Source organism: Gossypium arboreum, chromosome 13, assembly GCF_025698485.1.
Source record: "Gossypium arboreum isolate Shixiya-1 chromosome 13, ASM2569848v2, whole genome shotgun sequence".
Lineage (NCBI taxonomy): Eukaryota > Viridiplantae > Streptophyta > Magnoliopsida > Malvales > Malvaceae > Gossypium > Gossypium arboreum.
The window spans coordinates 608,902-621,717 of record NC_069082.1 but is presented as its reverse complement, the minus strand read 5'-3'; positions in this window follow the sequence as shown (position 1 = coordinate 621,717).

Here is a 12,816-nt window from a genome sequence, read left to right as displayed (position 1 = left end):
CTATTATGCTCATGTATATTATCCCGTTTTTTTATTTTATTTCGATTTACAAATATCACTTTATGATTTCTAATTCTCTAAATCTAATTCAAGTTAAATTAGTGTATTCCAAGCCGGTTTATAATTATTATTAAAAATTCTTTAAAACGAAGACGAGACTCGATATTTGGCAATTCGCGGAATAGTGCCCTAACGTGTTGGGTTGCAATTTCGCGTTTGCTCAAAATAATCGAATATCCCTTCAAAATTTTACTCATGCCTTTTAAAAATTCTTTAAAACAAAGACGATATTCGATATTTGGCAATTATGGAATAGTGCCCTAACGTCTTTGGGTTACAATTTCTCGTTTGCTTAAAATAATCAAATATCCCTTCAAAATTTCACGATATCTTCTAAAAATCATTTAAAACGAATGTAATATTTGGCGTTTGACAATTCGGGAATCATGCCCTATCGTGTTGGGTTATAATTCTCGTCTGCTCAAAACAATCGAATATTCCTTTAGGTTTTCACACATGTTTATTAAAAACCTTTCAATACAAAGGATGTTCGATATTTGGCGATTTGAGAATAGTGTCCTATCGTGCTGGGCTGCAATCTCTCGTTTGTCCTAAATGATCGAATATCTCTCTGGAATTTCACTCGTTTTTTCCAAGGTAAGGCAATGGTCAATGTTTGGAAATTCGAGGAATCGTGCCCTACTGTGCTGGGTTTTGATTTTTCGTTGGACTAAATAGTTGAGCATCCTTTTGTGATTTTATAATTATAAATTTTCAAACGTCAAAACAGGAAGATTTTTGGTAACCAACTCAGGTTATTCAAATGTTATTAGAAAAAAACCACATTTCAAAAACATTTCAATTTTAGACATAAGGACAATATTTAATCAATTTGGTACCAATTTTGGGCGTAGTAAGGGTGCTAACCCTTCCTCATACGTAACCGACTCCCGAGCCTATTTTCTCATATTTTCGTAGACCAAAATCATTGTTTTAATAAACCAAAATGTTTTATTAAAACAACCCAAATTTCTAGGTGATCCGATCACACCTAAACAAAAAAGATTGGTGGCGACTCCATTTTAGCTCTCCAAAAAGTCGATCCATCATTTTTAAAAAAAATAAAAAAAAATGGTTTCGACAGCTTGGCGACTCCACTGGGGACAATAAGAGAGTCAAGCCGCAAAATTGATTATTTACTGTCCTTTTGTCGAAAATTTAAAATTTGGTTTTTAATAGATGATCCTTTTACTGTTCTGGTTCAAGTCCTATAGAATACTTTTGCATTGCATTGCATGACCGTTGTGGTCACACCTTTTAAGTGGGAGTGAGAAACTATGCTTTCGTGAGGTTTTCACCTCCGCATGGGCTAGGGGATCGCTTCCGGAATACATCTGTACTTATGTCTTCGTGAGGTTATCACCTCCGCATGGGCATAAGGAAATGTATTCCCCTGAACTGAACTCGGTCTGTATGAGCCTATAATGGGTGAGGATCGAGGAATCTGCTGGTTCAGGGACCCTTACTCTAGAACCAAACCACATATAGAGAGACCTAGGAGCCCACCCTAGGTAGAGCCACTCTGAACCCCTAGTGGTCACCCGAATTGCTTTATTTGTTATTTATTTATCCTGCACTAACGTGTTTTATTTTTGTTTTGTTTATAATTGCATTACATTACATCATCCTAGGAAGGAGGTGTTGATTCATATTTGATTGCTAAATAGAACAGTTTGTCATAAGAAAACGAATTTTTTGATAAAGTGGATTATAATACGGTTGTCTAAATATGATCCAAGTGAACACATGAAAGAAGACTGATAGCCCGTGAAGAAATATAATACTTCGCTTCATTGCCTGAAGACAGAAACTGACAAAGATTATTCGAGAGCCGTCACATCTTGACCTTCTTAAAGGAGCTGACAAGTATCACAGTAATAAGTGAGCAACGAGTCGCAGCCTGGATCGAGCAAAAAAGGAGTTAATATAGACATCTCTTGGAGAATTCGTCAGACTCGACCACAAGATCTGGATATGAAGAGGAAGATAGGTGTCTTCACTTGGAATACAAGAGAAAAACCGTATATGTAGTCCGTTTTATGTAAAAGAATTTGCTTTCTAGAAAAGTTGTTCTAATGAAATTAAATTTAGAATCAATGCCTTCATTTTTTTTAGCGTTCATGCATTTGCATTACATTACATCAAAGAAAAGAATGTGTTGATTCGAAATTCAATTCCTAAATAGAATAGTTTGTCATAAGGAAACGAATTTCTTGATAAAGTAGATTATAGTGCGATCGCCTGAATATAGTCCAAGTAAACACGATGAGAGAAAGCTGGTAGTTCACGGAGGAATACATGATGTAATTGCCAGAGATTCAAGCCAACAAAGGCATGACGAGAGAAAGCCGGAAGTCCACGAAGGAATACATGACTTGATTTAATTGCCAACGAAGATTATTCAAGAGCCGGCACTTTTGATGAGTATCATGGAGATAAGTGAGCAAGAGATCGAGGCTCAGATTAAGCAGCAAGGAACTAGTAAAGGCATCTTTTAGAGAATTTACAAGATTCGACCATGAAGAAAAGATCAGCGTTTACTTGGGATATGAAGGGCAATACCGCATATGTAATCTATTTTCATGTAAAGAAATATGTTTTCTAGAAAAGTTATTCTAATGGAATTGAATTCAAGATCAACATCTTCCTTTCTTTTGCATTCATTCCATACATTTGCATTACATTGCAACATTTGCATTAAACTTTCACTAAAGAACCCTGATTAAACAAAATTATTTCAGTTAATCTGGAAACCAACGAGAATCAAGCAACCGAACACAGCCACTATACCCGCCGTAAAACCAAAGCAATGGATTAGAGATTAGAGAGAATAGAACAAATGCAAAGGGAAATGCAAGAGCAATTACAAGCATAGATGCAAGAGCAACTGGCTAAGATACAACAAGATATGAAGGAAAAAATGGAAGAATCCCAAAATAATCTGATAGGCCAGTTGGTGCAGTTGCTGGCTAGAGAACGCGAAAAAGGGAAGAGCACCATGGGGAACGATAATGAAGACCCTATCTATCCTCCAGGCTTTGCTCCGATAAACACCCAACCACGATCGGAGGTGCATCCACGAACGGTATCCGTCACTATTAAGCCCCAGCAATACCAGGCCAATGCCTCGACACCAATAAACATTCCTATAGGATCAGGCTCTAATCCCGGGGATAATCCAGCTAATCCATTTGTCCCGGACCTTAAGGACATGGCAGAAGGAAAAGTAGACATGGCAAAACAACTCGATAATCAGTGCAAATGGCTTGAGGAAAAATTCAAAGCAATGGAAGCTGCTGATTACTGTGGCAGGATTGATGCTAAGGACTTAAGCTTGGTCCCAGATCTGGTGCTCCCGCCAAAATTTAAAACTCCGGAGTTCGAAAAATATAACGGGACGAGCTGCCCTGAAACTCATATTACGATGTTCTGTCGAAGGATGACAGGGTATGTTAACAATGATCAGCTGTTGATCCACTGTTTCTAGGGCAGTCTGATCGGATCTGCGGCCAAGTGGTATAACCAGCTCAGCCGTGCCCAAATTGGTTCATGGAAGGACTTGGCTCAAGCCTTCATGAAACAATATGGCCACGTGAGAGACATGACACCCGACAGAATTACATTACAGAATATGGAAAAGAAGCAAGGTGAGAACTTCAGGCAATATGCCCAAAGATGGAGAGAGGTAGCGACTCAAGTCCAACCATCTCTTCTAGAGAAAGAAACTACGATGCTTTTCGTCAACACCCTGAAAGCCCCATTCATTACCCATATGTTGGGAAATGCTACCATGAGCTTCTCAGATATAGTAATGTCCGGCGAGATGATCGAAAATGCAATCAGAAGCGGGAAGATAGATGCAAGAGAAAACGCCAAAAGGTCAACCCCAAATAGAAACGAAAATGAAGTGAATAATATGAGCAAAGGGTACCCCAAATTGGTCAACATAGGCCAGCCGAGGCAAGAATCCAACTCGAGGCCAAATACAGAAAGGCTCCAGTTTACACCCATCCCGATGTCATACAAGGAGTTGTATCAGAATCTCTTTGATGTACATGTGGTGTCTCTGTTCTACTCAGAACCTGTGCAACCTTCGTTCCCAAAATGGTATAATGAGAATGCTTAATGCGAGTACCATGCGGGCATAGCAGGACACTCAATCGAAAACTGCACTACATTTAAAAGGTTGGTCGAAAGGTTCATTGAAATGGGAGTTGTAAAGTTTGACGATTCCTCAGAACCAAATCGCTCTGACAATGCAGTAAATACGATTTGAAAGTGGGGCTAAGAGAGTTGCAATGCCTTGAACAGAGCTTAGAAAGAATATTAGGGAATCTGAATGACTTATCCGAAGAAGAAATCAGGGAATGAAAGTTTCCAAACCCTTGCATTACCTGGAAGTGTTTTGAACAATGGGACTGTGGAAGAGATTCATTTATTTTTAGAGCTAATCTAGAGTAATATTCAAAACACGCTTGTTGCTTTAAGCCTAGAAGCAATTAAACTCCTTTTGTGAAATAGGCTTGTGTCCTAAGTCTTTATTTCAATAAAATGCATCTTTTTTAGCAAATATTCTTTGATTTCATTTCATACTGTACAAATAATTGTTATTAGATTCATTTGTTCTTTAGACTTTCTTTCAAATATTTATGTATACTTCATTCATGATCATACCATACAAATAATCATCCTTGGAATCATTTATTCTTTGGAACCTGCCTTCAGCGGGTCCCCAGATATCAATGATGTGAGTAACTCTGTCACTGACTCCGAGTCTTCTTTGGAGTGAAATATGGGCCCAAAGGGATCTCAGCACTTTGAAGATGACAGAGATGTAGACTACTCCTTGATTTGTTAAAGATGGTAGAGTAAGATGAAAACAGATCTTCTCTTACAAAAAGTCAGTGGACAGTAAGCCTAGGACAAGAGAAAGAGGCAAAACGTCGGAGTCTGCATCACCACAAAGGCAAAGCAAGACGTCATTGAGTCACTTCCAAGAATTTAAAGATTTTTTGCACGATCGTATCAAGATACGCCTGGCTACTAAGATACGAGGATGTTGTAGGGTTTTGAATGACATATGCTAATGGTTTTACGATGGCCAGGCTAATCACGGGATTTGGGTTCTGCTGGTCCATCATAGAAAGAGGTTGCATCAGTATGCCGTAAATGCCAAATGTATGGAGAGAAAATTCATGTGTCCCTTCATTCTTTCAATTTGCTCTATGTAGGGCATGGAGGTTATTGGGCTAATCTAGTCGAAAGCTTCCAGCAGGCATCAATTACCTTGCCAAGAGGGTAAGAGTCGTTTTATATGCCAATCATTCAATCCAAAAAAAAGAGAGAAAAGAAAAAGAAAAAAAGAAAAAAGAAAAAGAGGGGATCATAGAAAGATAACTAAGACTTGTAAAGATTAGCGTAAGAAGTCATCATTTACCCTCTATGCTCATCGAACGTTGGCCAAGACCTTTGCCAGGGCAACATATTTCATTAGTCTATGGGATAAAACAGTTTTGAAGACAATATTTCTTTTCTTCAAGTCTTATTAGAGCTGAAGTTGGATAAGGCAGAATGGATCCAATTCCGATAGGACCAGTTGAATTTGAAGTGGTTGAAACTATCTGTTGTGGTCTAATGTACCAAAAATGAATGATGCAAACTTATAACAAGAAGGTTCATACCAGAGAATTGCACGAGGGAGACCTAGTGTTAAAAAAAGATCCTAGGATTTCAGAGGAAAATGGATACCGAATTGGGAGGGACCTTATGTGGCAGAGAAGGCCTTTTCTCGAGAAGCGTTAATTTTAACTGAGATGGATGGCAAGAACCTGCCTAATCTCATGAATTCAAGTTCATCAAAAATTTTCCCAAAAAAAAAAAAAAAAAAAAAGAAAAAAAGGAGAGGCCAAGGCGAAAGCCAGCAAATGGCGCCTTGAGACCAAAGGGGATTTGAGTTGAAAACCCGAAAAGGGCGGCTCAAATTTGGATCAAAGTGGGGCAGTCTTGCCATGCCTGAATTAACAATGAAGAAGTATGCTACATCTTGGGGCATCGACAAAGTACTCCGGATCCCCTAAGCACATATTGAGCTCGAAGGTCCTCGAAGTTGGTACAGAGAAGCTCAAGCTGCGATATCTGGGGCATCTAGCTTCCATTTTGCCCATCTTGAATTTGTTATCTTTGATTTTTTTCAAGATATGTCCGAATAAATTTTCTTCTTATTGCATCGCTATTATTAATTAACTTATTCATTTTGAGTTAATTTCCTTCTTATTGCATTTGCAATCTTTGATTAATTTATTCATTTCGAGCTATGCTCCCAATCAATTTCCTTCTTGTCCATCGTTTTGATATTTTTCAAGCATTTTGTATTGAAATAACGATTAATGGACCAATAACACTTTCACAAAAGAAGTTTTGCATATTACTCTGGAAGTTTCTAAATAATACAAGAACCTGAAACAGGACTATTGTTTAGAACTCACCAAGCCTAAGGGTTGGAAATATTATCCCTTTGGACTCTTTATTGGTTGAACCAAAAGACAAGACATTTTGTAAGTGATATAACCTCGACAAATGACGAGTAATGTCAACCTAAGTGTAAAAGAGGGTCATTCTTGAGAAAAGAAATGATACTTTGCATTCATATACATCTGGTCATTACACCCAGGGAATAGTGTAACAGATCAAACTGATTGAAGATGATACAAATCCTATGCCTTTGAGTTACAGCGGAATGGATGGAAGAAACCAAATGTTATTCCTCCGAAATTGTAGTAGGAGGCACAAACTTTATGTCCCAAAAGGTACGGTGGAAGAGACTCTGAAGTTACAGTGGGGCAAGCTTGCTGAGCAAAATGTGATTATTTCTTTGACTCTTCTGTCAAGAATACCAACCGAACAAGATGCCAGCATAATACGTCAGCGATAATGTCCTAATGAACAACGCACGATGATACCTTAAGCCTTTTTTAAAAAAAAAGGGGCTCATGACATTTCTACATTCATATAATAACACATCTAGTTAGGAGCATTTGATTCATTTCATAACATCCTAATTAGTTGACATAAAACATCACATTTAGTTAGGAGCATTTGATTCATTTCGATCATAGCATCCTAATCATTTGACATAAGCATAGATACATGGAACTGATTCTACAGGTGATGTCCCTAGAATCAGTGAATTCACAAGCCTTAAACCCCTAAGCAGTAGGGTAACAGGCTAAAAATTTACAGATCTTAACCCCCTAAGCAGTAGGGAAACAGATTGAAGACGAAGGGTCTTAAACCCCTAATCAGTAGGGTAACAGACCGAATTGCAGATCTTATCTCCCTAAGCAGTAGGGAAACAGATCAAAGATGAAGATCTTAACCCCCTAAGCGAGAGGAAAACAGATCAAAGATGATGGGCTTTAACCCCTAAGCGGTAGGGTAACAAGTCAATTCTGCACCTTAAACCCCTAAGCAGTAGGGTAACAGGTTGAATTCACAAGCCTTATCTCCCTAAGCAGTAGGGTAACAGGCTAAATTTACAGATCTTAACCCCCTAAGCAGTAGGGAAACAGATCGAAGGCAATGGACCTTAAACCTCTAAGCAGTAGGGAAACAGATCGAAGGTGATAGGCCTTAAACCCTTAAGCAGTAGGGTAACAGGCTAAATTTACAGATCTTAACCCCCTAAGCAGTAGGGAAATAGATCGAAGGCGATGGACCTTAAACCCCTAAGCAGTAGGGTAACAGGTTGAATTTACAGATTTTAAACCCCTAAGCAGTAGGGAAACAAATCGAAGGTGATAGGCCTTAAACCCCTAAGCAGTAGGGTAACAGGCTGAATTTACAGATCTTAACCCCTTAAGCAGTTGGGAAATAGATCGAAGATGATGGGCCTTAAACCCCTAAGTAGTAGGGTAACAGGCTGGAAATTACAAATTTCTTTTTCCCTGAAATGGCATTGGAGCGGCTAAAAGCCACAGCAGATCTCCTTGAAGTTTCAGAGGATCTTTTCTTCCTGAAATAGCGTTGGAGCGGCTAAAAGCCATAGTAGATCTCCTTGAAGTTTCAGCGAACCTCTTCTTCCTGAAATGGCGTTGGAGCGGCTAAAAGCCACAGCAGATCTCCTTGAAGTTTCAGTGGAGTAGATTGAAAATCACAGATCTTATCTCTTTGAAGTTGCAGTAGAGCAGATCCAAACAAACCTTATCTCCCTAAAGTTGCTGCGGGGCAGGTTGAAATTACAAGTCTTATCTCCCTGAAGTTGCAGTGGAGCAGATTGAAGATAGCAAATCTTATTTCCCTAAAGTTGCAGTGGAACAGATTAAAGCTAAATTACAGATCTTATCTCTCTGAAGTTGCAATAGAGCAGGTCGAAGTTACAAGTCTTATCTCCCTGAAGTTGCAGTAGAGTAGACTGAAGATAGCAAATCTTATTTCCCTGAAGTTGCAGTGGAACAGATTAAAGCTAAAATTACAGATCTTATCTCTCTGAAGTTGCAGTAGAGCAGGTCGAAGTTACAAGTCTTATCTCTCTAAAGTTACAGTGGAACAGACTAAAAATAGCAAATCTTATTTCCCTGAAGTTGAAGTGGAACGGATTGAAGCTAAATTACAAATCTTATCTCTCTGAAGTTGCAGTAGAGCAGATCAAAACAGATCTTGTCTCCCTGAAGTTGCAGTGGAACAGATTGAAGACGGTAAATCTTGCCTTCCTGAAGTTACAGTGAAGCAGATTCAAGCCACCAAGCCTTAATCCCTTAAGCAGTAGGGTAATAGGCTGAAAATTACAAATCTTGCCTTCCTGAAGTTGCAGTGAAGCAGATTCAAGCCACCAAGCCTTAACCCTATAAGCAATAGGGTAATAGGCTGAAAATCACTAGTTTTATCTCCCTGAAATTACAGTGGAGCAGACTGAAGACAACGGATCTTATCTCCTTGAAGTTACAATGGAGCAGGTCAAGCTACAATTGTAGAAGAACATATTAAAGCCACAAACCTCATCTCCCTAAAGTTGCAGTGGAATAGGTTAAAAGCCACAGCAGATCTCCTTGAAGTTTCAACGGAAGAAGATCAAATTACAGATATTATCTCTCTGAAGTTGCAGTAGAGTAGGTCGAAGTTACAAGTCTTATCTCCCTGAAGTTGTAGAGGAGCAGACTGATGATAGCAAATCTTATTTCCCTGAAGTTGCAGTGGAATAGATTAAAGCTAAATTACGGATCTTATCTCTCTAAAGTTACAGTAGAGTAGATTAAAACAGATTTGGCGTCTCTGTGTTGGTAGAGAGCAGATCAAAAATAGCAGATTTGGCATCCCTATGCTTATAGGGAACAGATCGAAGATAACGGATTTGGCGTCTCTGTATTGATAGAGAGCAGATCAAAGATAGCAAATATCGCCTTCGTAAGTTGCAGTGAAGCAGATTGAAGCTGTCAAGAGGCCATTTAAAGAAGATCAAGGATCAAGAACTCAAGACTCGGTGAGCCCGGGCAAAATTGGTCCTTTTATAGTCTTTGCTCTATTCTTGTTAACACAGTAATGAGCAAAGAGGGGCAGCTGTAGAACCCAAATTTTGCCCGGGGCCCATAAACCATAAACCAAGATAAAAATAATTAATAGTCCATCCAACCCAATTACATTTCAAAAAATTAAAACCCTAAAAGCCCAAAGCCCACAACCTTAACTAATTTTCAAGAAACAAAAAAGAAAAACCAGCCGCTCCTCCCTTTGTCACCAAGATTCATTCGCCCCATGCTACCACCGCTTGTCGCTGCCTCCACGCCATGCCACCTCGACCACCCACATCCGACACACCCAGCAATGAGACAAAAACCGAGCAAGAAGAAGCATGCGAATGATGGGGAATAATAAACAAAAGGAACAAGGAAAACATTGGCTTTAAAAGTGAAATCTATCGGTTGTAAAGGAGGATTTTTCGGATATTTCGAGGGAGAAGGGATTGTATTTTGAGGGGATTTTTTGATATTTCGAGGGAGAAGGGATTGTATTTTGAGGGGATTTTGGAGAAAAGAATCGATCGTATTTTAGGGAGAACCGTTTGTAAATAGGGGCTTTCTTTTTCCTTTGTTTTCAAGAGAAACGGTATGGATTTTTGAAGATAAAATAAAAAATATTTCTAAGGTGATTACTTGTTACAATTTTTTTTTATTCTATTTTTCTTCTTTCATTCGACACAAATACGAAATATAAGAGAGGACGAGAGGCTTACCGGAGTTGCATCGTGTTTTCGCTATCGAAGGGTCTTGCTTTGTTGGTCACAATCAGATTTTGAAGGGTGGTTGAGGGCTTGAGATGAGCCTTTCGGCTGAAAAGAAAAGGGGAAATGGGGAGAGTTAGAGAGCATTACATTTTTTTTTTTTTAAAAAAAAGTGGCAAAAGTAAAAATAATTTTAAAATAGTTTTTTTTTATCTTAAATAGCACAATAAAACAACATTGGAAAGGGAAAAGTCAGCATGCGGCTTGGGCCATGTGCATTGTCCCTTTAGATGGAGGATTTGCACTTTTAGTCCCCCTCCTTCGCTCCAGCTTCTAAATTGGCCCAGTTCGCATTTTATATTCTTGTAAATTTACCCTGGAATTTGCATACTGTCCCAATTTGGCCCGCGCCCAGGTGCTACATTTAGGAGTTTGGATAATTTTGCGCTTTTGGTCCCTCCTTACTATTCGCATGTTCGATGTGGTCCTATCCTCTTTATCTTTATTTCAGATTTGCCCCGAATTTTTGTTTTCAATCCAATTTAATCCTTTTTAGTTAATTTGCCATTTTATTATTGAAATTGATTAATTATATTTATTTATTAATTTTATTATTATTGCTATTATTATTATCATTATTTTTATTCTGTTATTGTTATTATTTCTCTTGTTGTTTTCATTATTATTTATATTAGTGTTAGCATCATTAGTACTCTTTAGTTCATTATTATTATTACTATCTTGTCATTATTTTCTATTATTGTTATTAATATACTATTATTATTCTTATTAATGAATTATTATTATTTTTACTTTATAATTATATTATCACTATTGCTATCATCACATTATTAAACTAATTAATTTCATATTGATTTTGTCACATTATATATTTTCTTTTTGTATATATTTACATTATCATTGCATTATCATTATTATTATTATTATTATTATTGTCATTATTATTTTTATCATTGTTCGTGTTGTTTATTTATTTACGTATATATCATTTACTTAAGTTTTTATTTTACTTTTCATTATATTTGATCTGTGATTATTTCTCGTGTTAGCTAATTTTTGTTATTCACGTCTCTTATTTTATTTTATATTAATGCATCTATTATGCTCATGTATATTATCCGTTTTTTATTTTATTTCGATTTACAAATATCACTTTATGATTTCTAATTCTCTAAATCTAATTCAAGTTAAATTAGTGTATTCCAAGCCGGTTTATAATTATTATTAAAAATTCTTTAAAACGAAGACGAGACTCGATATTTGGCAATTCGCGGAATAGTGCCCTAACGTGTTGGGTTGCAATTTCGCGTTTGCTCAAAATAATCGAATATCCCTTCAAAATTTTACTCATGCCTTTTAAAAATTCTTTAAAACAAAGACGATATTCGATATTTGGCAATTCGCGGAATAGTGCCCTAACGTGCTGGGTTGCAATTTCTCGTTTGCTTAAAATAATCAAATATCCCTTCAAAATTTCACGCATATCTTCTAAAAATCATTTAAAACGAATGTAATATTTGGCGTTTGACAATTCGGGAATCATGCCCTATCGTGTTGGGTTATAATTCCTCGTCTGCTCAAAACAATCGAATATTCCTTTAGGTTTTCACACATGTTTATTAAAAACCTTTCAATACAAAGGATGTTCGATATTTGGCGATTTGAGAATAGTGTCCTATCGTGCTGGGCTGCAATCTCTCGTTTGTCCTAAATGATCGAATATCTCTCTGGAATTTCACTCGTTTTTTCCAAGGTAAGGCAATGGTCAATGTTTGGAAATTCGAGGAATCGTGCCCTACTGTGCTGGGTTTTGATTTTTCGTTGGACTAAATAGTTGAGCATCCTTTTGTGATTTTATAATTATAAATTTTCAAACGTCAAAACAGGAAGATTTTTGGTAACCAACTCAGGTTATTCAAATGTTATTAGAAAAAAACCACATTTCAAAAACATTTCAATTTTAGACATAAGGACAATATTTAATCAATTTGGTACCAATTTTGGGCGTAGTGAGGGTGCTAACCCTTCCTCATACGTAACCGACTCCCGAGCCTATTTTCTCATATTTTCGTAGACCAAAATCATTGTTTTAATAAACCAAAATGTTTTATTAAAACAACCCAAATTTCTAGGTGATCCGATCACACCTAAACAAAAAAGATTGGTGGCGACTCCATTTTAGCTCTCCAAAAAGTCGATCCATCATTTTTAAAAAAAATAAAAAAAAATGGTTTCGACAATTAAAATAATGAAAGTAAAAGCTAAAATTGTCTAAAAATTTAAGAATTTTCCAAGAATATAAGATTACCTAAGGAAAAAGTGGTATTGAGATTACTTGTATATTCTGGAAAGTTAGCATTGTTGAGATTGTGAGATTATTGCCTCATGAGAATGTTTGAAATCCAAATACGGTAATTACATTCTCGGAACCTTATATTACCATCGAGAATGTAAGGTTCCATGAACCAAACACCTCATATGGGTAAAGTTGTAGATTTAGTCTATATTTTTCAATTTGATCA